This window comes from Triturus cristatus, chromosome 4_1, assembly GCF_964204655.1.
Source record: "Triturus cristatus chromosome 4_1, aTriCri1.1, whole genome shotgun sequence".
NCBI classification, from domain to species: domain Eukaryota; kingdom Metazoa; phylum Chordata; class Amphibia; order Caudata; family Salamandridae; genus Triturus; species Triturus cristatus.
The window spans coordinates 138,940,838-138,963,850 of record NC_140585.1 but is presented as its reverse complement, the minus strand read 5'-3'; the positions used below and the strand labels follow the sequence as shown (position 1 = coordinate 138,963,850).

General features: G+C 38.5%; 17 non-coding genes across 17 annotated transcripts; all 17 read left to right on the top strand.

Moving 5' to 3' along the window:
• The first annotated feature begins 873 nt into the window (after window positions 1-873).
• On the top strand, window positions 874-945 carry TRNAC-GCA (transfer RNA cysteine (anticodon GCA)). The gene has a single exon. It is a non-coding gene; the product is annotated as a tRNA-Cys (tRNA).
• Window positions 946-3,022: 2,077 nt separating this feature from the next.
• TRNAC-GCA (transfer RNA cysteine (anticodon GCA)) lies at window positions 3,023-3,094 on the top strand. Its single transcript has one exon. It is a non-coding gene; the product is annotated as a tRNA-Cys (tRNA).
• Window positions 3,095-4,091: 997 nt separating this feature from the next.
• TRNAC-GCA (transfer RNA cysteine (anticodon GCA)) lies at window positions 4,092-4,163 on the top strand. The gene has a single exon. It is a non-coding gene; the product is annotated as a tRNA-Cys (tRNA).
• A 1,008-nt stretch (window positions 4,164-5,171) lies between these two features.
• TRNAC-GCA (transfer RNA cysteine (anticodon GCA)) lies at window positions 5,172-5,243 on the top strand. Its single transcript has one exon. It is a non-coding gene; the product is annotated as a tRNA-Cys (tRNA).
• A 997-nt stretch (window positions 5,244-6,240) lies between these two features.
• On the top strand, window positions 6,241-6,312 carry TRNAC-GCA (transfer RNA cysteine (anticodon GCA)). Its single transcript has one exon. It is a non-coding gene; the product is annotated as a tRNA-Cys (tRNA).
• Window positions 6,313-7,320: 1,008 nt separating this feature from the next.
• Window positions 7,321-7,392, top strand: TRNAC-GCA (transfer RNA cysteine (anticodon GCA)). The gene has a single exon. It is a non-coding gene; the product is annotated as a tRNA-Cys (tRNA).
• Window positions 7,393-8,390: 998 nt separating this feature from the next.
• TRNAC-GCA (transfer RNA cysteine (anticodon GCA)) lies at window positions 8,391-8,462 on the top strand. Its single transcript has one exon. It is a non-coding gene; the product is annotated as a tRNA-Cys (tRNA).
• Window positions 8,463-9,470: 1,008 nt separating this feature from the next.
• Window positions 9,471-9,542, top strand: TRNAC-GCA (transfer RNA cysteine (anticodon GCA)). Its single transcript has one exon. It is a non-coding gene; the product is annotated as a tRNA-Cys (tRNA).
• Window positions 9,543-11,619: 2,077 nt separating this feature from the next.
• TRNAC-GCA (transfer RNA cysteine (anticodon GCA)) lies at window positions 11,620-11,691 on the top strand. The gene has a single exon. It is a non-coding gene; the product is annotated as a tRNA-Cys (tRNA).
• A 2,067-nt stretch (window positions 11,692-13,758) lies between these two features.
• Window positions 13,759-13,830, top strand: TRNAC-GCA (transfer RNA cysteine (anticodon GCA)). Its single transcript has one exon. It is a non-coding gene; the product is annotated as a tRNA-Cys (tRNA).
• A 996-nt stretch (window positions 13,831-14,826) lies between these two features.
• TRNAC-GCA (transfer RNA cysteine (anticodon GCA)) lies at window positions 14,827-14,898 on the top strand. The gene has a single exon. It is a non-coding gene; the product is annotated as a tRNA-Cys (tRNA).
• Window positions 14,899-15,906: 1,008 nt separating this feature from the next.
• On the top strand, window positions 15,907-15,978 carry TRNAC-GCA (transfer RNA cysteine (anticodon GCA)). The gene has a single exon. It is a non-coding gene; the product is annotated as a tRNA-Cys (tRNA).
• Window positions 15,979-16,975: 997 nt separating this feature from the next.
• Window positions 16,976-17,047, top strand: TRNAC-GCA (transfer RNA cysteine (anticodon GCA)). Its single transcript has one exon. It is a non-coding gene; the product is annotated as a tRNA-Cys (tRNA).
• Window positions 17,048-18,055: 1,008 nt separating this feature from the next.
• On the top strand, window positions 18,056-18,127 carry TRNAC-GCA (transfer RNA cysteine (anticodon GCA)). The gene has a single exon. It is a non-coding gene; the product is annotated as a tRNA-Cys (tRNA).
• Window positions 18,128-19,124: 997 nt separating this feature from the next.
• TRNAC-GCA (transfer RNA cysteine (anticodon GCA)) lies at window positions 19,125-19,196 on the top strand. Its single transcript has one exon. It is a non-coding gene; the product is annotated as a tRNA-Cys (tRNA).
• Window positions 19,197-20,204: 1,008 nt separating this feature from the next.
• TRNAC-GCA (transfer RNA cysteine (anticodon GCA)) lies at window positions 20,205-20,276 on the top strand. The gene has a single exon. It is a non-coding gene; the product is annotated as a tRNA-Cys (tRNA).
• Window positions 20,277-22,353: 2,077 nt separating this feature from the next.
• Window positions 22,354-22,425, top strand: TRNAC-GCA (transfer RNA cysteine (anticodon GCA)). The gene has a single exon. It is a non-coding gene; the product is annotated as a tRNA-Cys (tRNA).
• The last annotated feature ends 588 nt before the right edge of the window (window positions 22,426-23,013 follow it).

Genomic DNA, 23,013 nt, shown 5'->3' with positions numbered 1-23,013 from the left:
AAATGCATTTTTATACAGGGCTCGGTATTCCGTATGGGAAATGTCTGGAAAAGCATTGATTTATTTTGGAATCTGGCTCTTCCTTTCACAGCACCAAACAAAGGGAATGGACTATGAAAGCAATTGGCAACTTTGTTTTACAGTTTAGTGCTTCCTTCAATCGCACTACAGAAATTGCATAGAAAAGTGGGCAGCAATGCAGTCAATCTATTCCTCATTTAACCTGTGTCCTCAGTCTTACATGTATTCCACCTCTTCTCTGTGCATACAAAGTATGTGTTTGTTTGAAGCACTTCATTTTTGTGCAATGCATAATCTATTTACTTTCTACTAAAATACGCTGCCCACATACAAGATGTACGAACCCTAGTTGCAGGTGCAAGCAGGCTGGTCTGAGAAACCAGGCCATTTGCGAACACAAAATAGCTTTTTCTGATGTATTAAATCGAAGGTACATGAAAGGGGTGTTTGGTTGTACCTTCAAATACCAAATTGTAGTGGTATGCAGAAATGTTTTTTCACCGTAATTTGGCCCAAAACAATCATACTTCACCACCATAACAGTGGTTGTGGTAATCAATCCACAAAGATTAGTAGTCTCGTAAAAACCTCTTCCCCTTTGAGAATGTTTCAAAACAAACATTTTAATTACAGATATTGGTCCTATGGACCACTGCCTATTCAAATAAAATAACAATTAAACATATACATTTTGTTTTTTAAATGATCCTGTTTTCCTTTAATTAATAATATTAAGAACTACTTCTCCTTTTCCACAGTTTCAAGCTCGTACTTTGTGGCCCAACTGAGCTTGAGCCTCTCACTCTTTCATGATGTACTGATATATTGTCATTCTGATCTTTGAAAACAGTTGGGGATATAGCTCAGTGGTAGAGCATTTGACTGCAGATCAAGAGGTCCCTGGTTCAAATCCGGGTGTCCCCTAAACCTATTTTGGTTTTGGTGTTTGTAGCTGGGATCTTTCATAAAGTCCCTATGGATCACCATTGACAGAGTCAGTGTTCAGTTGGATCTTATACTTTATTAGCATTACAGTGTCACTGCTCAAAACCTGGGAATAAATGCATTTTTACACAGGGCGTGGGAACTTTCTGAAACATCATTGATTTATTTTGGAATCCGGCTCTTCCTTTCACAGCTTCAAGCAAAGAGAATCACTATGAAAACAATTGAAAACTTTGTTATACAGTTTGGTGCTTCCTTGTAGCGCACTAAAGAAATGGCATAGTATACTCGGCAGCGCTGCAGTCAATCTATTTCTCATTTAACCTGTGTCCTCAGTCTTACATATATTCCTCCTCTCCTCTGTGCATACAAAATATGTGTTTGTTTAAAGCACTTCATTCTTGTGCAACGTAGAAACTATTTAATTTCTCCTTAAAACCTCTGCCTACGTGCAAAATGTATGAACCCTCGTTGCAGATGACAAAAGGCTGGCTCGAAGACTCAGGCCATTTTCGAACACAAAATGGCCTTTTCTCATATATTAAATTGATGGTACTTGAAAGGGACGTTTGGGTGTACCTTCCAAATACCAAATTGCAGTGGTATGTAGAAATGTTTTTCGTCCATCATTTGGCCCAAAACAATCATACTTCACCACCATCTCGGTGATTGTGGTAACCAATCCGCGAAAGGATAAGGCGTCCCGTAAAAACCTCTTCCCCTTTGAGAATGTTTCAAAACAAGCATTTTATGTACAGGCATTGGTCCTATGGACCACTGCCTGTTCAAATAAAATAACAATGAAACATATAAATATTTTTTTTAAACGATCCCGTTTTCCTTCAATAAATAATATTAAGAACTACTTCTCCTGTTCCACAGTTTCAAGCTTGTACTTTCCGGCCGAACTGAGCATGATGCTCACACTCTTTCATGAGGTACTGATATATTTTCATTCCGACTCTCACAAACAGGTGGGGATATAGCTCAGTGGTAGATCATTTGACTGCAGATCAAGAGGTCCCTGGTTCAAATCCAGTTGTCCCCTTGCCCTGTTTTGGTTCTTGTGTTTGTAGCTGGGACTTTTCATAAAACCCCTTTGGATCATCATTGACAGAGTCAGTGTTCGCTTGGATCTTACACTTTAACAGCATTACAATGTCACTGCTCAAAACCTGAGAGTAAATGCATTTTTATACAGGGCTCGGTATTCCGTATGGGAAATGTCTGAAAAAGCATTGATTTATTTTGGAATCTGGCTCTTCCTTTCACAGCACCAAACAAAGGGAATGGACTATGAAAGCAATTGGCAACTTTGTTTTACAGTTTAGTGCTTCCTTCAATCGCACTACAGAAATTGCATAGAAAAGTGGGCAGCAATGCAGTCAATCTATTCCTCATTTAACCTGTGTCCTCAGTCTTACATGTATTCCACCTCTTCTCTGTGCATACAAAGTATGTGTTTGTTTGAAGCACTTCATTTTTGTGCAATGCATAATCTATTTACTTTCTACTAAAATACGCTGCCCACGTACAAGATGTACGAACCCTAGTTGCAGGTGCAAGCAGGCTGGTCTGAGAAACCAGGCCATTTGCGAACACAAAATAGATTTTTCTGATGTATTAAATCGAAGGTACATGAAAGGGGTGTTTGGTTGTACCTTCAAATACCAAATTGTAGTGGTATGCAGAAATGTTTTTTCACCGTAATTTGGCCCAAAACAATCATACTTCACCACCATATCAGTGATTGTGGTAATCAATCCACAAAGGTAAGTAGTCTCGTGAAAACCTCTTCCCCTTTGAGAATGTTTCAAAACAAACATTTTAATTACAGATATTGGTCCTATGGACCACTGCCTATTCAAATAAAATAACAATTAAACATATACATTTTGTTTTTTAAATGATCCTGTTTTCCTTTAATTAATAATATTAAGAACTACTTCTCCTTTTCCACAGTTTCAAGCTCGTACTTTGTGGCCCAACTGAGCTTGAGCCTCTCACTCTTTCATGATGTACTGATATATTGTCATTCTGATCTTTGAAAACAGTTGGGGATATAGCTCAGTGGTAGAGCATTTGACTGCAGATCAAGAGGTCCCTGGTTCAAATCCGGGTGTCCCCTAAACCTATTTTGGTTTTGGTGTTTGTAGCTGGGATCTTTCATAAAGTCCCTATGGATCACCATTGACAGAGTCAGTGTTCAGTTGGATCTTATACTTTATTAGCATTACAGTGTCACTGCTCAAAACCTGGGAATAAATGCATTTTTACACAGGGCGTGGGAACTTTCTGAAGCATCATTGATTTATTTTGGAATCCGGCTCATCCTTTCACAGCTTCAAGCAAAGAGAATCACTATGAAAACAATTGAAAACTTTGTTATACAGTTTGGTGCTTCCTTGTAGCGCACTAAAGAAATGGCATAGTATACTCGGCAGCGCTGCAGTCAATCTATTTCTCATTTAACCTGTGTCCTCAGTCTTACATATATTCCTCCTCTCCTCTGTGCATACATAATATGTGTTTGTTTAAAGCACTTCATTCTTGTGCAACGTAGAAACTATTTAATTTCTCCTTAAAACCTCTGCCTACGTGCAAAATGTATGAACCCTCGTTGCAGATGAAAAAAGGCTGGCTCGAAGACTCAGGCCATTTTCAAACACAAAATGGCCTTTTCTGATATATTAAATTGATGGTACTTGAAAGGGACGTTTGGGTGTACCTTCCAAATACCAAATTGCAGTGGTATGTAGAAATGTTTTTCGTCCATCATTTGGCCCAAAACAATCATACTTCACCACCATCTCGGTGATTGTGGTAACCAATCCGCGAAAGGATAAGGCATCCCGTAAAAACCTCTTCCCCTTTGAGAATGTTTCAAAACAAGCATTTTATGTACAGGCATTGGTCCTATGGACCACTGCCTGTTCAAATAAAATAACAATGAAACATATAAATATTTTTTTTAAACGATCCCGTTTTCCTTCAATAAATAATATTAAGAACTACATCTCCTGTTCCACAGTTTCAAGCTTGTACTTTCCGGCCCAACTGAGCATGATGCTCACACTCTTTCATGAGGTACTGATATATTTTCATTCCGACTCTCACAAACAGGTGGGGATATAGCTCAGTGGTAGAGCATTTGACTGCAGATCAAGAGGTCCCTGGTTCAAATCCAGGTGTTCCCTTGGCCTGTTTTGGTTCTTGTGTTTGTAGCTGGGACTTTTCATAAAACCCCTTTGGATCATCATTGACAGAGTCAGTGTTCGCTTGGATCTTACACTTTAATAGCATTACAATGTCACTGCTCAAAACCTGAGAGTAAATGCATTTTTATACAGGGCGCGGTATTTCGTATGGGAAATGTCTGAAAAAGCATTGATTTATTTTGGAATCTGGCTCTTCCTTTCACAGCACCAAACAAAGGGAATGGACTATGAAAGCAATTGACAACTTTGTTTTACAGTTTGGTGCTTCCTTCGATCGCACTACAGAAATTGCATAGAAAAGTGGGCAGAAATGCAGTCAATCTATTCCTCATTTAACCTGTGTCCTCAGTCTTACATGTATTCCACCACTTCTCTGTGCATACAAAGTATGTGTTTGTTTGAAGCACTTCATTTTTGTGCAATGCATAAACTATTTACTTTCTACTAAAAAACGCTGCCCACGTACAAGATGTATGAACCCTAGTTGCAGGTGCAAGCAGGCTGGTCTGAGAAACCAGGCCATTTGCGAACACAAAATTGCTTTTTCTGATGTATTAAATCGAAGGTACATGAAATGGGTGTTTGGTTGTACCTTCAAATACCAAATTGTAGTGGTATGTAGAAATGTTTTTTCACCGTAATTTGGCCCAAAACAATCATACTTCACCACCATATCAGTGATTGTGGTAATCATTCCACAAAGATAAGTAGTCTCGTAAAAACCTGTTCCTCTTTGAGAATGTTTCAAAACAAACATTTTAATTACAGATATTGGTCCTATGGACCACTGCCTATTCAAATAAAATAACAATTAAACATATACATTTTGTTTTTTAAATGATCCTGTTTTCCTTTAATTAATAATATTAAGAACTACTTCTCCTTTTCCACAGTTTCAAGCTCGTACTTTGTGGCCCAACTGAGCTTGAGCCTCTCACTCTTTCATGATGTACTGTTATATTGTCATTCTGATGATTGAAAACAGTTGGGGATATAGCTCAGTGGTAGAGCATTTGACTGCAGATCAAGAGGTCCCTGGTTCAAATCCGGGTGTCCCCTAAACCTATTTTGGTTCTGGTGTTTGTAGCTAGGATCTTTCATAAAGTCCCTTTGGATCACCATTGACAGAGTCAGTGTTCAGTTGGATCTTATACTTTATTAGCATTACAGTGTCACTGCTCAAAACCTGGGAATAAATGCATTTTTACACAGGGCGTGGGAACTTTCTGAAACATCATTGATTTATTTTGGAATCCGGCTCTTCCTTTCACAGCTTCAAACAAAGAGAATGACTATGAAAACAATTGAAAACTTTGTTATACAGTTTGGTGCTTCCTTTTAGCGCACTAAAGAAATGGCATAGTATGCTCGGCAGCGCTGCAGTCAATCTATTTCTCATTTAACATGTGTCCTCAGTCTTACATATATTCCTCCTCTCCTCTGTGCATACAAAATATGTGTTTGTTTAAAGCACTTCATTCTTGTGCAACGTAGAAACTATTTAATTTCTCCTTAAAACCTCTGCCTACGTGCAAAATGTATGAACCCTCGTTGCAGATGAAAAAAGGCTGGCTCGAAGACTCAGGTCATTTTCGAACACAAAATGGCCTTTTCTGATATATTAAATTGATGGTACTTGAAAGGGACATTTGGGTGTACCTTCCAAATACCAAATTGCAGTGGTATGTAGAAATGTTTTTCGTCCATCATTTGGCCCAAAACAATCATACTTCACCCCCATCTCGGTGATTGTGGTAACCAATCCGCGAAAGGATAAGGCGTCCCGTAAAAACCTCTTCCCCTTTGAGAATGTTTCAAAACAAGCATTTTATGTACAGGCATTGGTCCTATGGACCACTGCCTGTTCAAATAAAATAACAATGAAACATATAAATATTTTTTTTAAACGATCCCGTTTTCCTTCAATAAATAATATTAATAACTACTTCTCCTGTTCCACAGTTTCAAGCTTGTACTTTCCGGCCCAACTGAGCATGATGCTCACACTCTTTCATGAGGTACTGATATATTTTCATTCCGACTCTCACAAACAGGTGGGGATATAGCTCAGTGGTAAAGCATTTGACTGCAGATCAAGAGGTCCCTGGTTCAAATCCAGGTGTCCCCTTGGCCTGTTTTGGTTCTTGTGTTTGTAGCTGGGACTTTTCATAAAACCCCTTTGGATCATCATTGACAGAGTCAGTGTTCGCTTGGATCTTACACTTTAATAGCATTACAATGTCACTGCTCAAAACCTGAGAGTAAATGCATTTTTATACAGGGCTCGGTATTTCGTATGGGAAATGTCTGAAAAAGCATTGATTTATTTTGGAATCTGGCTCTTCCTTTCACAGCACCAAACAAAGGGAATGGACTATGAAAGCAATTGACAACTTTGTTTTACAGTTTGGTGCTTCCTTCGATCGCACTACAGAAATTGCATAGAAAAGTGGGCAGCAATGCAGTCAATCTATTCCTCATTTAACCTGTGTCCTCAGTCTTACATGTATTCCACCTCTTCTCTGTGCATACAAAGTATGTGTTTGTTTGAAGCACTTCATTTTCGTGCAATGCATAATCTATTTACTTTCTACTAAAAAACGCTGCCCACGTACAAGATGTATGAACCCTAGTTGCAGGTGCAAGCAGGCTGGTCTGAGAAACCAGGCCATTTGCGAACACAAAATTGCTTTTTCTGATGTATTAAAGCGAAGGTACATGAAATGGGTGTTTGGTTGTACCTTCAAATACCAAATTGTAGTGTTATGTAGAAATGTTTTTTCACCGTAATTTGGCCCAAAACAATCATACTTCACCACCATATCAGTGATTGTGGTAATCATTCCACAAAGATAAGTAGTCTCGTAAAAACCTGTTCCTCTTTGAGAATGTTTCAAAACAAACATTTTAATTACAGATATTGGTCCTATGGACCACTGCCTATTCAAATAAAATAACAATTAAACATATACATTTTGTTTTTTAAATGATCCTGTTTTCCTTTAATTAATAATATTAAGAACTACTTCTCCTTTTCCACAGTTTCAAGCTCGTACTTTGTGGCCCAACTGAGCTTGAGCCTCTCACTCTTTCATGATGTACTGTTATTTTGTCATTCTGATCTTTGAAAACAGTTGGGGATATAGCTCAGTGGTAGAGCATTTGACTGCAGATCAAGAGGTCCCTGGTTCAAATCCAGGCGTCCCCTAAACCTATTTTGGTTCTGGTGTTTGTAGCTAGGATCTTTCCTAAAGTCCCTTTGGATCACCATTGACAGAGTCAGTGTTCAGTTGGATCTTATACTTTATTAGCATTACAGTGTCACTGCTCAAAACCTGGGAATAAATGCATTTTTACACAGGGCGTGGGAACTTTCTAAAACATCATTGATTTATTTTGGAATCCGGCTCTTCCTTTCACAGCTTCAAACAAAGAGAATGACTATGAAAACAATTGAAAACTTTGTTATACAGTTTGGTGCTTCCTTGTAGCGCACTAAAGAAATGGCATAGTATGCTCGGCAGCGCTGCAGTCAATCTGTTTTCTCATTTAACATGTGTCCTCAGTCTTACATATATTCCTCCTCTCCTCTGTGCATACAAAATATGTGTTTGTTTAAAGCACTTCATTCTTGTGCAACGTAGAAACTATTTAATTTCTCCTTAAAACCTCTGCCTACGTGCAAAATGTATGAACCCTCGTTGCAGATGAAAAAAGGCTGGCTCGAAGACTCAGGTCATTTTCGAACACAAAATGGCCTTTTCTGATATATTAAATTGATGGTACTTGAAAGGGACATTTGGGTGTACCTTCCAAATACCAAATTGCAGTGGTATGTAGAAATGTTTTTCGTCCATCATTTGGCCCAAAACAATCATACTTCACCACCATCTCGGTGATTGTGGTAACCAATCCGCGAAAGGATAAGGCGTCCCGTAAAAACCTCTTCCCCTTTGAGAATGTTTCAAAACAAGCATTTTATGTACAGGCATTGGTCAAATGGACCACTGCCTGTTCAAATAAAATAACAATGAAACATATAAATATTTTTTTTAAACGATCCCGTTTTCCTTCAATAAATAATATTAAGAACTACTTCTCCTGTTCCACAGTTTCAAGCTTGTACTTTCCGGCCCAACTGAGCATGATGCTCACACTCTTTCATGAGGTACTGATATATTTTCATTCCGACTCTCACAAACAGGTGGGGATATAGCTCAGTGGTAGAGCATTTGACTGCAGATCAAGAGGTCCCTGGTTCAAATCCAGTTGTCCCCTTGGCCTGTTTTGGTTCTTGTGTTTGTAGCTGGGACTTTTCATAAAACCCCTTTGGATCATCATTGACAGAGTCAGTGTTCGCTTGGATCTTACACTTTAACAGCATTACAATGTCACTGCTCAAAACCTGAGAGTAAATGCATTTTTATACAGGGCTCGGTATTCCGTATGGGAAATGTCTGAAAAAGCATTGATTTATTTTGGAATCTGGCTCTTCCTTTCACAGCACCAAACACAGGGAATGGACTATGAAAGCAATTGGCAACTTTGTTTTAGAGTTTAGTGCTTCCTTCAATCGCACTACAGAAATTGCATAGAAAAGTGGGCAGCAATGCAGTCAATCCATTCCTCATTTAACCTGTGTCCTCAGTCTTACATGTATTCCACCACTTCTCTGTGCATACAAAGTATGTGTTTGTTTGAAGCACTTCATTTTTGTGCAATGCATAATCTATTTACTTTCTACTAAAATACGCTGCCCACGTACAAGATGTACGAACCCTAGTTGCAGGTGCAAGCAGGCTGGTCTGAGAAACCAGGCCATTTGCGAACACAAAATAGCTTTTTCTGATGTATTAAATCGAAGGTACATGAAAGGGGTGTTTGGTTGTACCTTCAAATACCAAATTGTAGTGGTATGCAGAAATGTTTTTTCACCGTAATTTGGCCCAAAACAATCATACTTCACCACCATATCAGTGATTGTGGTAATCAATCCACAAAGATAAGTAGTCTCGTAAAAACCTCTTCCCCTTTGAGAATGTTTCAAAACAAACATTTTAATTACAGATATTGGTCCTATGGACCACTGCCTATTCAAATAAAATAACAATTAAACATATACATTTTGTTTTTTAAATGATCCTGTTTTCCTTTAATTAATAATATTAAGAACTACTTCTCCTTTTCCACAGTTTCAAGCTCGTACTTTGTGGCCCAACTGAGCTTGAGCCTCTCACTCTTTCATGATGTACTGATATATTGTCATTCTGATCTTTGAAAACAGTTGGGGATATAGCTCAGTGGTAGAGCATTTGACTGCAGATCAAGAGGTTCCTGGTTCAAATCCGGGTGTCCCCTAAACCTATTTTGGTTTTGGTGTTTGTAGCTGGGATCTTTCATAAAGTCCCTATGGATCACCATTGACAGAGTCAGTGTTCAGTTGGATCTTATACTTTATTAGCATTACAGTGTCACTGCTCAAAACCTGGGAATAAATGCATTTTTACACAGGGCGTGGGAACTTTCTGAAACATCATTGATTTATTTTGGAATCCGGCTCTTCCTTTCAAAGCTTCAAGCAAAGAGAATCACTATGAAAACAATTGAAAACTTTGTTATACAGTTTGGTGCTTCCTTGTAGCGCACTAAAGAAATGGCATAGTATACTCGGCAGCGCTGCAGTCAATCTATTTCTCATTTAACAAGTGTCCTCAGTCTTACATATATTCCTCCTCTCCTCTGTGCATACAAAATATGTGTTTGTTTAAAGCACTTCATTCTTGTGCAACGTAGAAACTATTTAATTTCTCCTTAAAACCTCTGCCTACGTGCAAAATGTATGAACCCTCGTTGCAGATGAAAAAAGGCTGGCTCGAAGACTCAGGTCATTTTTGAACACAAAATGGCCTTTTCTGATATATTAAATTGATGGTACTTGAAAGGGACGTTTGGGTGTACCTTCCAAATACCAAATTGCAGTGGTATGTAGAAATGTTTTTCGTCCATCATTTGGCCCAAAACAATCATACTTCACCACCATCTCGGTGATTGTGGTAACCAATCTGCAAAAGGATAAGGCGTCCCGTAAAAACCTCTTCCCCTTTGAGAATATTTCAAAACAAGCATTTTATGTACAGGCATTGGTCCTATGGACCACTGCCTGTTCAAATAAAATAACAATGAAACATATAAATATTTTTTTTAAACGATCCCGTTTTCCTTCAATAAATAATATTAAGAACTACTTCTCCTGTTCCACAGTTTCAAGCTTGTACTTTCCGGCCCAACTGAGCATGATGCTCACACTCTTTCATGAGGTACTGATATATTTTCATTCCGACTCTCACAAACAGGTGGGGATATAGCTCAGTGGTAGAGCATTTGACTGCAGATCAAGAGGTCCCTCGTTCAAATCCAGGTGTCCCCTTGGCCTGTTTTGGTTCTTGTGTTTGTAGCTGGGACTTTTCATAAAACCCCTTTGGATCATCATTGACAGAGTCAGTGTTCGCTTGGATCTTACACTTTAACAGCATTACAATGTCACTGCTCAAAACCTGAGAGTAAATGCATTTTTATACAGGGCTCGGTATTCCGTATGGGAAATGTCTGGAAAAGCATTGATTTATTTTGGAATCTGGCTCTTCCTTTCACAGCACCAAACAAAGGGAATGGACTATGAAAGCAATTGGCAACTTTGTTTTACAGTTTAGTGCTTCCTTCAATCGCACTACAGAAATTGCATAGAAAAGTGGGCAGCAATGCAGTCAATCTATTCCTCATTTAACCTGTGTCCTCAGTCTTACATGTATTCCACCTCTTCTCTGTGCATACAAAGTATGTGTTTGTTTGAAGCACTTCATTTTTGTGCAATGCATAATCTATTTACTTTCTACTAAAATACGCTGCCCACGTACAAGATGTACGAACCCTAGTTGCAGGTGCAAGCAGGCTGGTCTGAGAAACCAGGCCATTTGCGAACACAAAATAGCTTTTTCTGATGTATTAAATCGAAGGTACATGACAGGGGTGTTTGGTTGTACCTTCAAATACCAAATTGTAGTGGTATGCAGAAATGTTTTTTCACCGTAATTTGGCCCAAAACAATCATACTTCACCACCATAACAGTGGTTGTGGTAATCAATCCACAAAGATTAGTAGTCTCGTAAAAACCTCTTCCCCTTTGAGAATGTTTCAAAACAAACATTTTAATTACAGATATTGGTCCTATGGACCACTGCCTATTCAAATAAAATAACAATTAAACATATACATTTTGTTTTTTAAATGATCCGGTTATCCTTTAATTAATAATATTAAGAACTACTTCTCCTTTTCCACAGTTTCAAGCTCGTACTTTGTGGCCCAACTGAGCTTGAGCCTCTCACTCTTTCATGATGTACTGATATATTGTCATTCTGATCTTTGAAAACAGTTGGGGATATAGCTCAGTGGTAGAGCATTTGACTGCAGATCAAGAGGTCCCTGGTTCAAATCCGGGTGTCCCCTAAACCTATTTTGGTTTTGGTGTTTGTAGCTGGGATCTTTCATAAAGTCCCTATGGATCACCATTGACAGAGTCAGTGTTCAGTTGGATCTTATACTTTATTAGCATTACAGTGTCACTGCTCAAAACCTGGGAATAAATGCATTTTTACACAGGGCGTGGGAACTTTCTGAAACATCATTGATTTATTTTGGAATCCGGCTCTTCCTTTCACAGCTTCAAGCAAAGAGAATCACTATGAAAACAATTGAAAACTTTGTTATACAGTTTGGTGCTTCCTTGTAGCGCACTAAAGAAATGGCATAGTATACTCGGCAGCGCTGCAGTCAATCTATTTCTCATTTAACCTGTGTCCTCAGTCTTACATATATTCCTCCTCTCCTCTGTGCATACAAAATATGTGTTTGTTTAAAGCACTTCATTCTTGTGCAACGTAGAAACTATTTAATTTCTCCTTAAAACCTCTGCCTACGTGCAAAATGTATGAACCCTCGTTGCAGATGACAAAAGGCTGGCTCGAAGACTCAGGCCATTTTCGAACACAAAATGGCCTTTTCTCATATATTAAATTGATGGTACTTGATGGGTGTACCTTCCAAATACCAAATTGCAGTGGTATGTAGAAATGTTTTTCGTCCATCATTTGGCCCAAAACAATCATACTTCACCACCATCTCGGTGATTGTGGTAACCAATCCGCGAAAGGATAAGGCGTCCCGTAAAAACCTCTTCCCCTTTGAGAATGTTTCAAAACAAGCATTTTATGTACAGGCATTGGTCCTATGGACCACTGCCTGTTCAAATAAAATAACAATGAAACATATAAATATTTTTTTTAAACGATCCCGTTTTCCTTCAATAAATAATATTAAGAACTACTTCTCCTGTTCCACAGTTTCAAGCTTGTACTTTCCGGCCGAACTGAGCATGATGCTCACACTCTTTCATGAGGTACTGATATATTTTCATTCCGACTCTCACAAACAGGTGGGGATATAGCTCAGTGGTAGATCATTTGACTGCAGATCAAGAGGTCCCTGGTTCAAATCCAGTTGTCCCCTTGCCCTGTTTTGGTTCTTGTGTTTGTAGCTGGGACTTTTCATAAAACCCCTTTGGATCATCATTGACAGAGTCAGTGTTCGCTTGGATCTTACACTTTAACAGCATTACAATGTCACTGCTCAAAACCTGAGAGTAAATGCATTTTTATACAGGGCTCGGTATTCCGTATGGGAAATGTCTGAAAAAGCATTGATTTATTTTGGAATCTGGCTCTTCCTTTCACAGCACCAAACAAAGGGAATGGACTATGAAAGCAATTGGCAACTTTGTTTTACAGTTTAGTGCTTCCTTCAATCGCACTACAGAAATTGCATAGAAAAGTGGGCAGCAATGCAGTCAATCTATTCCTCATTTAACCTGTGTCCTCAGTCTTACATGTATTCCACCTCTTCTCTGTGCATACAAAGTATGTGTTTGTTTGAAGCACTTCATTTTTGTGCAATGCATAATCTATTTACTTTCTACTAAAATACGCTGCCCACGTACAAGATGTACGAACCCTAGTTGCAGGTGCAAGCAGGCTGGTCTGAGAAACCAGGCCATTTGCGAACACAAAATAGATTTTTCTGATGTATTAAATCGAAGGTACATGAAAGGGGTGTTTGGTTGTACCTTCAAATACCAAATTGTAGTGGTATGCAGAAATGTTTTTTCACCGTAATTTGGCCCAAAACAATCATACTTCACCACCATATCAGTGATTGTGGTAATCAATCCACAAAGGTAAGTAGTCTCGTGAAAACCTCTTCCCCTTTGAGAATGTTTCAAAACAAACATTTTAATTACAGATATTGGTCCTATGGACCACTGCCTATTCAAATAAAATAACAATTAAACATATACATTTTGTTTTTTAAATGATCCTGTTTTCCTTTAATTAATAATATTAAGAACTACTTCTCCTTTTCCACAGTTTCAAGCTCGTACTTTGTGGCCCAACTGAGCTTGAGCCTCTCACTCTTTCATGATGTACTGATATATTGTCATTCTGATCTTTGAAAACAGTTGGGGATATAGCTCAGTGGTAGAGCATTTGACTGCAGATCAAGAGGTCCCTGGTTCAAATCCGGGTGTCCCCTAAACCTATTTTGGTTTTGGTGTTTGTAGCTGGGATCTTTCATAAAGTCCCTATGGATCACCATTGACAGAGTCAGTGTTCAGTTGGATCTTATACTTTATTAGCATTACAGTGTCACTGCTCAAAACCTGGGAATAAATGCATTTTTACACAGGGCGTGGGAACTTTCTGAAACATTATTGATTTATTTTGGAATCCGGCTCTTCCTTTCACAGCTTCAAGCAAAGAGAATCACTATGAAAACAATTGAAAACTTTGTTATACAGTTTGGTGCTTCCTTGTAGCGCACTAAAGAAATGGCATAGTATACTCGACAGCGCTGCAGTCAATCTATTTCTCATTTAACCTGTGTCCTCAGTCTTACATATATTCCTCCTCTCCTCTGTGCATACAAAATATGTGTTTGTTTAAAGCATTCATTCTTGTGCAACGTAGAAACTATTTAATTTCTCCTTAAAACCTCTGCCTACGTGCAAAATGTATGAACCCTCGTTGCAGATGAAAAAAGGCTGGCTCGAAGACTCAGGCCATTTTCGAACACAAAATGGCCTTTTCTGATATATTAAATTGATGGTACTTGAAAGGGACGTTTGGGTGTACCTTCCAAATACCAAATTGCAGTGGTATGTAGAAATGTTTTTCGTCCATCATTTGGCCCAAAACAATCATACTTCACCACCATCTCGGTGATTGTGGTAACCAATCCGCGAAAGGATAAGGCGTCCCGTAAAAACCTCTTCCCCTTTGAGAATGTTTCAAAACAAGCATTTTATGTACAGGCATTGGTCCTATGGACCACTGCCTGTTCAAATAAAATAACAATGAAACATATAAATATTTTTTTTAAATGATCCCGTTTTCCTTCAATAAATAATATTAAGAACTACTTCTCCTGTTCCTCAGTTTCAAGCTTGTACTTTCCGGCCCAACTGAGCATGATGCTCACACTCTTTCATGAGGTACTGATATATTTTCATTCCGACTCTCACAAACAGGTGGGGATATAGCTCAGTGGTAGAGCATTTGACTGCAGATCAAGAGGTCCCTGGTTCAAATCCAGGTGTCCCCTTGGCCTGTTTTGGTTCTTGTGTTTGTAGCTGGGACTTTTCATAAAACCCCTTTGGATCATCATTGACAGAGTCAGTGTTCGCTTGGATCTTACACTTTAACAGCATTACAATGTCACTGCTCAAAACCTGAGAGTAAATGCATTTTTATACAGGGCTCGGTATTCCGTATGGGAAATGTCTGAAAAAGCATTGATTTATTTTGGAATCTGGCTCTTCCTTTCACAGCACCAAACAAAGGGAATGGACTATGAAAGCAATTGGCAACTTTGTTTTACAGTTTAGGGCTTCCTTCAAACGCACTACAGAAATTGCATAGAAAAGTGGGCAGCAATGCAGTCAATCTATTCCTCATTTAACCTGTGTCCTCAGTCTTACATGTATTCCACCACTTCTCTGTGCATACAAAGTATGTGTTTGTTTGAAGCACTTCATTTTTGTGCAATGCATAATCTATTTACTTTCTACTAAAATACGCTGCCCACGTACAAGATGTACGAACCCTAGTTGCAGGTGCAAGCAGGCTGGTCTGAGAAACCAGGCCATTTGCGAACACAAAATAGCTTTTTCTGATGTATTAAATCGAAGGTACATGAAAGGGGTGTTTGGTTGTACCTTCAAATACCAAATTGTAGTGGTATGCAGAAATGTTTTTTCACCGTAATTTGGCCCAAAACAATCATACTTCACCACCATATCAGTGATTGTGGTAATCAATCCACAAAGATAAGTAGTCTCGTAAAAACCTCTTCCCCTTTGAGAATGTTTCAAAACAAACATTTTAATTACAGATATTGGTCCTATGGACCACTGCCTATTCAAATAAAATAACAATTAAACATATACATTTTGTTTTTTAAATGATCCTGTTTTCCTTTAATTAATAATATTAAGAACTACTTCTCCTTTTCCACAGTTTCAAGCTCGTACTTTGTGGCCCAACTGAGCTTGAGCCTCTCACTCTTTCATGATGTACTGTTATATTGTCATTCTGATCTTTGAAAACAGTTGGGGATATAGCTCAGTGGTAGAGCATTTGACTGCAGATCAAGAGGTCCCTGGTTCAAATCCGGGTGTCCCCTAAACCTATTTTGGTTCTGGTGTTTGTAGCTAGGATCTTTCATAAAGTCCCTTTGGATCACCATTGACAGAGTCAGTGTTCAGTTGGATCTTATACTTTATTAGCATTACAGTGTCACTGCTCAAAACCTGGGAATAAATGCATTTTTACACAGGGCGTGGGAACTTTCTGAAACATCATTGATTTATTTTGGAATCCGGCTCTTCCTTTCACAGCTTCAAACAAAGAGAATGACTATGAAAACAATTGAAAACTTTGTTATACAGTTTGGTGCTTCCTTGTAGCGCACTAAAGAAATGGCATAGTATGCTCGGCAGCGCTGCAGTCAATCTATTTCTCATTTAACATGTGTCCTCAGTCTTACATATATTCCTCCTCTCCTCTGTGCATACAAAATATGTGTTTGTTTAAAGCACTTCATTCTTGTGCAACGTAGAAACTATTTAATTTCTCCTTAAAACCTCTGCCTACGTGCAAAATGTATGAACCCTCGTTGCAGATGAAAAAAGGCTGGCTCGAAGACTCAGGTCATTTTCGAACACAAAATGGCCTTTTCTGATATATTAAATTGATGGTACTTGAAAGGGACATTTGGGTGTACCTTCCAAATACCAAATTGCAGTGGTATGTAGAAATGTTTTTCGTCGATCATTTGGCCCAAAACAATCATACTTCACCCCCATCTCGGTGATTGTGGTAACCAATCCGCGAAAGGATAAGGCATCCCGTAAAAACCTCTTCCCCTTTGAGAATGTTTCAAAACAAGCATTTTATGTACAGGCATTGGTCCTATGGACCACTGCCTGTTCAAATAAAATAACAATGAAACATATAAATATTTTTTTTAAACGATCCCGTTTTCCTTCAATAAATAATATTAATAACTACTTCTCCTGTTCCACAGTTTCAAGCTTGTACTTTCCGGCCCAACTGAGCATGATGCTCACACTCTTTCATGAGGTACTGATATATTTTCATTCCGACTCTCACAAACAGGTGGGGATATAGCTCAGTGGTAAAGCATTTGACTGCAGATCAAGAGGTCCCTGGTTCAAATCCAGGTGTCCCCTTGGCCTGTTTTGGTTCTTGTGTTTGTAGCTGGGACTTTTCATAAAACCCCTTTGGATCATCATTGACAGAGTCAGTGTTTGCTTGGATCTTACACTTTAATAGCATTACAATGTCACTGCTCAAAACCTGAGAGTAAATGCATTTTTATACAGGGCTCGGTATTTCGTATGGGAAATGTTTGAAAAAGCATTGATTTATTTTGGAATCTGGCTCTTCCTTTCACAGCACCAAACAAAGGGAATGGACTATGAAAGCAATTGACAACTTTGTTTTACAGTTTGGTGCTTCCTTCGATCGCACTACAGAAATTGCATAGAAAAGTGGGCAGCAATGCAGTCAATCTATTCCTCATTTAACCTGTGTCCTCAGTCTTACATGTATTCCACCTCTTCTCTGTGCATACAAAGTATGTGTTTGTTTGAAGCACTTCATTTTTGTGCAATGCATAATCTATTTACTTTCTACTAAAAAACGCTGCCCACGTACAAGATGTATGAACCCTAGTTGCAGGTGCAAGCAGGCTGGTCTGAGAAACCAGGCCATTTGCGAACACAAAATTGCTTTTTCTGATGTATTAAAGCGAAGGTACATGAAATGGGTGTTTGGTTGTACCTTCAAATACCAAATTGTAGTGGTATGTAGAAATGTTTTTTCACCATAATTTGGCCCAAAACAATCATACTTCACCACCATATCAGTGATTGTGGTAATCATTCCACAAAGATAAGTAGTCTCGTAAAAACCTGTTCCTCTTTGAGAATGTTTCAAAACAAACATTTTAATTACAGATATTGGTCCTATGGACCACTGCCTATTCAAATAAAATAACAATTAAACATATACATTTTGTTTTTTAAATGATCCTGTTTTCCTTTAATTAATAATATTAAGAACTACTTCTCCTTTTCCACAGTTTCAAGCTCGTACTTTGTGGCCCAACTGAGCTTGAGCCTCTCACTCTTTCATGATGTACTGTTATATTGTCATTCTGATCTTTGAAAACAGTTGGGGATATAGCTCAGTGGTAGAGCATTTGACTGCAGATCAAGAGGTCCCTGGTTCAAATCCAGGTGTCCCCTAAACCTATTTTGGTTCTGGTGTTTGTAGCTAGGATCTTTCCTAAAGTCCCTTTGGATCACCATTGACAGAGTCAGTGTTCAGTTGGATCTTATACTTTATTAGCATTACCGTGTCACTGCTCAAAACCTGGGAATAAATGCATTTTTACACAGGGCGTGGGACCTTTCTGAAACATCATTGATTTATTTTGGAATCCGGCTCTTCCTTTCACAGCTTCAAACAAAGAGAATGACTATGAAAACAATTGAAAACTTTGTTATACAGTTTGGTGCTTCCTTGTAGCGCACTAAAGAAATGGCATAGTATGCTCGGCAGCGCTGCAGTCAATCTGTTTTCTCATTTAACATGTGTCCTCAGTCTTACATATATTCCTCCTCTCCTCTGTGCATACAAAATATGTGTTTGTTTAAAGCACTTCATTCTTGTGCAACGTAGAAACTATTTAATTTCTCCTTAAAACCTCTGCCTACGTGCAAAATGTATGAACCCTCGTTGCAGATGAAAAAAGGCTGGCTCGAAGACTCAGGTCATTTTCGAACACAAAATGGCCTTTTCTGATATATTAAATTGATGGTACTTGAAAGGGACATTTGGGTGTACCTTCCAAATACCAAATTGCAGTGGTATGTAGAAATGTTTTTCGTCCATCATTTGGCCCAAAACAATCATACTTCACCACCATCTCGGTGATTGTGGTAACCAATCCGCGAAAGGATAAGGCGTCCCGTAAAAACCTCTTCCCTTTGAGAATGTTTCAAAACAAGCATTTTATGTACAGGCATTGGTCCTATGGACCACTGCCTGTTCAAATAAAATAACAATGAAACATATAAATATTTTTTTTAAACGATCCCGTTTTCCTTCAATAAATAATATTAGGAACTACTTCTCCTGTTCCACAGTTTCAAGCTTGTACTTTCCGGCCCAACTGAGCATGATGCTCACTCTCTTTCATGAGGTACTGATATATTTTCATTCCGACTCTCACAAACAGGTGGGGATATAGCTCAGTGGTAGAGCATTTGACTGCAGATCAAGAGGTCCCTGGTTCAAATCCAGGTGTCCCCTTGGCCTGTTTTGGTTCTTGTGTTTGTAGCTGGGACTTTTCATAAAACCCCTTTGGATCATCATTGACAGAGTCAGTGTTCGCTTGGATCTTACACTTTAACAGCATTACAATGTCACTGCTCAAAACCTGAGAGTAAATGCATTTTTATACAGGGCTCGGTATTCCGTATGGGAAATGTCTGAAAAAGCATTGATTTATTTTGGAATCTGGCTCTTCCTTTCACAGCACCAAACAAAGGGAATGGACTATGAAAGCAATTGGCAACTTTGTTTTAGAGTTTAGTGCTTCCTTCAATCGCACTACAGAAATTGCATAGAAAAGTGGGCAGCAATGCAGTCAATCTATTCCTCATTTAACCTGTGTCCTCAGTCTTACATGTATTCCACCACTTCTCTGTGCATACAAAGTATGTGTTTGTTTGAAGCACTTCATTTTTGTGCAATGCATAATCTATTTACTTTCTACTAAAATACGCTGCCCACGTACAAGATGTACGAACCCTAGTTGCAGGTGCAAGCAGGCTGGTCTGAGAAACCAGGCCATTTGCGAACACAAAATAGCTTTTTCTGATGTATTAAATCGAAGGTACATGAAAGGGGTGTTTGGTTGTACCTTCAAATACCAAATTGTAGTGGTATGCAGAAATGTTTTTTCACCGTAATTTGGCCCAAAACAATCATACTTCACCACCATATCAGTGATTGTGGTAATCAATCCACAAAGATAAGTAGTCTCGTAAAAACCTCTTCCCCTTTGAGAATGTTTCAAAACAAACATTTTAATTACAGATATTGGTCCTATGGACCACTGCCTATTCAAATAAAATAACAATTAAACATATACATTTTGTTTTTTAAATGATCCTGTTTTCCTTTAATTAATAATATTAAGAACTACTTCTCCTTTTCCACAGTTTCAAGCTCGTACTTTGTGGCCCAACTGAGCTTGAGCCTCTCACTCTTTCATGATGTACTGATATATTGTCATTCTGATCTTTGAAAACAGTTGGGGATATAGCTCAGTGGTGGAGCATTTGACTGCAGATCAAAAGGTCCCTGGTTCAAATCCGGGTGTCCCCTAAACCTATTTTGGTTTTGGTGTTTGTAGCTGGGATCTTTCATAAAGTCCCTATGGATCACCATTGACAGAGTCAGTGTTCAGTTGGATCTTATACTTTATTAGCATTACAGTGTCACTGCTCAAAACCTGGGAATAAATGCATTTTTACACAGGGCGTGGGAACTTTCTGAAACATCATTGATTTATTTTGGAATCCGGCTCTTCCTTTCACAGCTTCAAGCAAAGAGAATCACTATGAAAACAATTGAAAACTTTGTTATACAGTTTGGTGCTTCCTTGTAGCGCACTAAAGAAATGGCATAGTATACTCGGCAGCGCTGCAGTCAATCTATTTCTCATTTAACCTGTGTCCTCAGTCTTACATATATTCCTCCTCTCCTCTGTGCATACAAAATATGTGTTTGTTTAAAGCACTTCATTCTTGTGCAATGTAGAAACTATTTAATTTCTCCTTAAAACCTCTGCCTACGTGCAAAATGTATGAACCCTCGTTGCAGATGAAAAAAGGCTGGCTCGAAGACTCAGGCCATTTTCGAACACAAAATGGCCTTTTCTGATATATTAAATTGATGGTACTTGAAAGGGACGTTTGGGTGTACCTTCCAAATACCAAATTGCAGTGGTATGTAGAAATGTTTTTCGTCCATCATTTGGCCCAAAACAATCATACTTCACCACCATCTCGGTGATTGTGGTAACCAATCTGCGAAAGGATAAGGCGTCCCGTAAAAACCTCTTACCCTTTGAGAATGTTTCAAAACAAGCATTTTATGTACAGGCATTGGTCCTATGGACCACTGCCTGTTCAAATAAAATAACAATGAAACATATAAATATTTTTTTTAAACGATCCCGTTTTCCTTCAATAAATAATATTAAGAACTACTTCTCCTGTTCCACAGTTTCAAGCTTGTACTTTCCGGCCCAACTGAGCATGATGCTCACACTCTTTCATGAGGTACTGATATATTTTCATTCCGACTCTCACAAACAGGTGGGGATATAGCTCAGTGGTAAAGCATTTGACTGCAGATCAAGAGGTCCCTGGTTCAAATTCAGGTGTTCCCTTGGCCTGTTTTGGTTCTTGTGTTTGTAGCTGGGACTTTTCATAAAACCCCTTTGGATCATCATTGACAGAGTCAGTGTTCGCTTGGATCTTACACTTTAATAGCATTACAAAGTCACTGCTCAAAACCTGAGAGTAAATGCATTTTTATACAGGGCTCGGTATTTCGTGTGGGAAATGTCTGAAAAAGCATTGATTTATTTTGGAATCTGGCTCTTCCTTTCACAGCACCAAACAAAGGGAATGGACTATGAAAGCAATTGACAACTTTGTTTTACAGTTTGGTGCTTCCTTCGATCGCACTACAGAAATTGCATAGAAAAGTGGGCAGAAATGCAGTCAATCTATTCCTCATTTAACCTGTGTCCTCAGTCTTACATGTATTCCACCTCTTCTCTGTGCATACAAAGTATGTGTTTGTTTGAAGCACTTCATTTTTGTGCAATGCATAATCTATTTACTTTCTACTAAAAAACGCTGCCCACGTACAAGATGTATGAACCCTAGTTGCAGGTGCAAGCAGGCTGGTCTGAGAAACCAGGCCATTTGCGAACACAAAATTGCTTTTTCTGATGTATTAAATCGAAGGTACATGAAATGGGTGTTTGGTTGTACCTTCAAATACCAAATTGTAGTGGTATGTAGAAATGTTTTTTCACCGTAATTTGGCCCAAAACAATCATACTTCACCACCATATCAGTGATTGTGGTAATCATTCCACAAAGATAAGTAGTCTCGTAAAAACCTGTTCCTCTTTGAGAATGTTTCAAAACAAACATTTTAATTACAGATATTGGTCCTATGGACCACTGCCTATTCAAATAAAATAACAATTAAACATATACATTTTGTTTTTTAAATGATCCTGTTTTCCTTTAATTAATAATATTAAGAACTACTTCTCCTTTTCCACAGTTTCAAGCTCGTACTTTGTGGCCCAACTGAGCTTGAGCCTCTCACTCTTTCATGATGTACTGTTATATTGTCATTCTGATCTTTGAAAACAGTTGGGGATATAGCTCAGTGGTAGAGCATTTGACTGCAGATCAAGAGGTCCCTGGTTCAAATCCGGGTGTCCCCTAAACCTATTTTGGTTCTGGTGTTTGTAGCTAGGATCTTTCATAAAGTCCCTTTGGATCACCATTGACAGAGTCAGTGTTCAGTTGGATCTTATACTTTATTAGCATTACAGTGTCACTGCTCAAAACCTGGGAATAAATGCATTTTTACACAGGGCGTGGGAACTTTCTGAAACATCATTGATTTATTTTGGAATCCGGCTCTTCCTTTCACAGCTTCAAACAAAGAGAATGACTATGAAAACAATTGAAAACTTTGTTATACAGTTTGGTGCTTCCTTGTAGCGCACTAAAGAAATGGCATAGTATACTCGGCAGCGCTGCAGTCAATCTATTTCTCATTTAACATGTGTCCTCAGTCTTACATATATTCCTCCTCTCCTCTGTGCATACAAAATATGTGTTTGTTTAAAGCACTTCATTCTTGTGCAACGTAGAAACTTTTTAATTTCTCCTTAAAACCTCTGCCTACGTGCAAAATGTATGAACCCTCGTTGCAGATGAAAAAAGGCTGGCTCGAAGACTCAGGTCATTTTCGAACACAAAATGGCCTTTTCTGATATATTAAATTGATGGTACTTGAAAGGGAC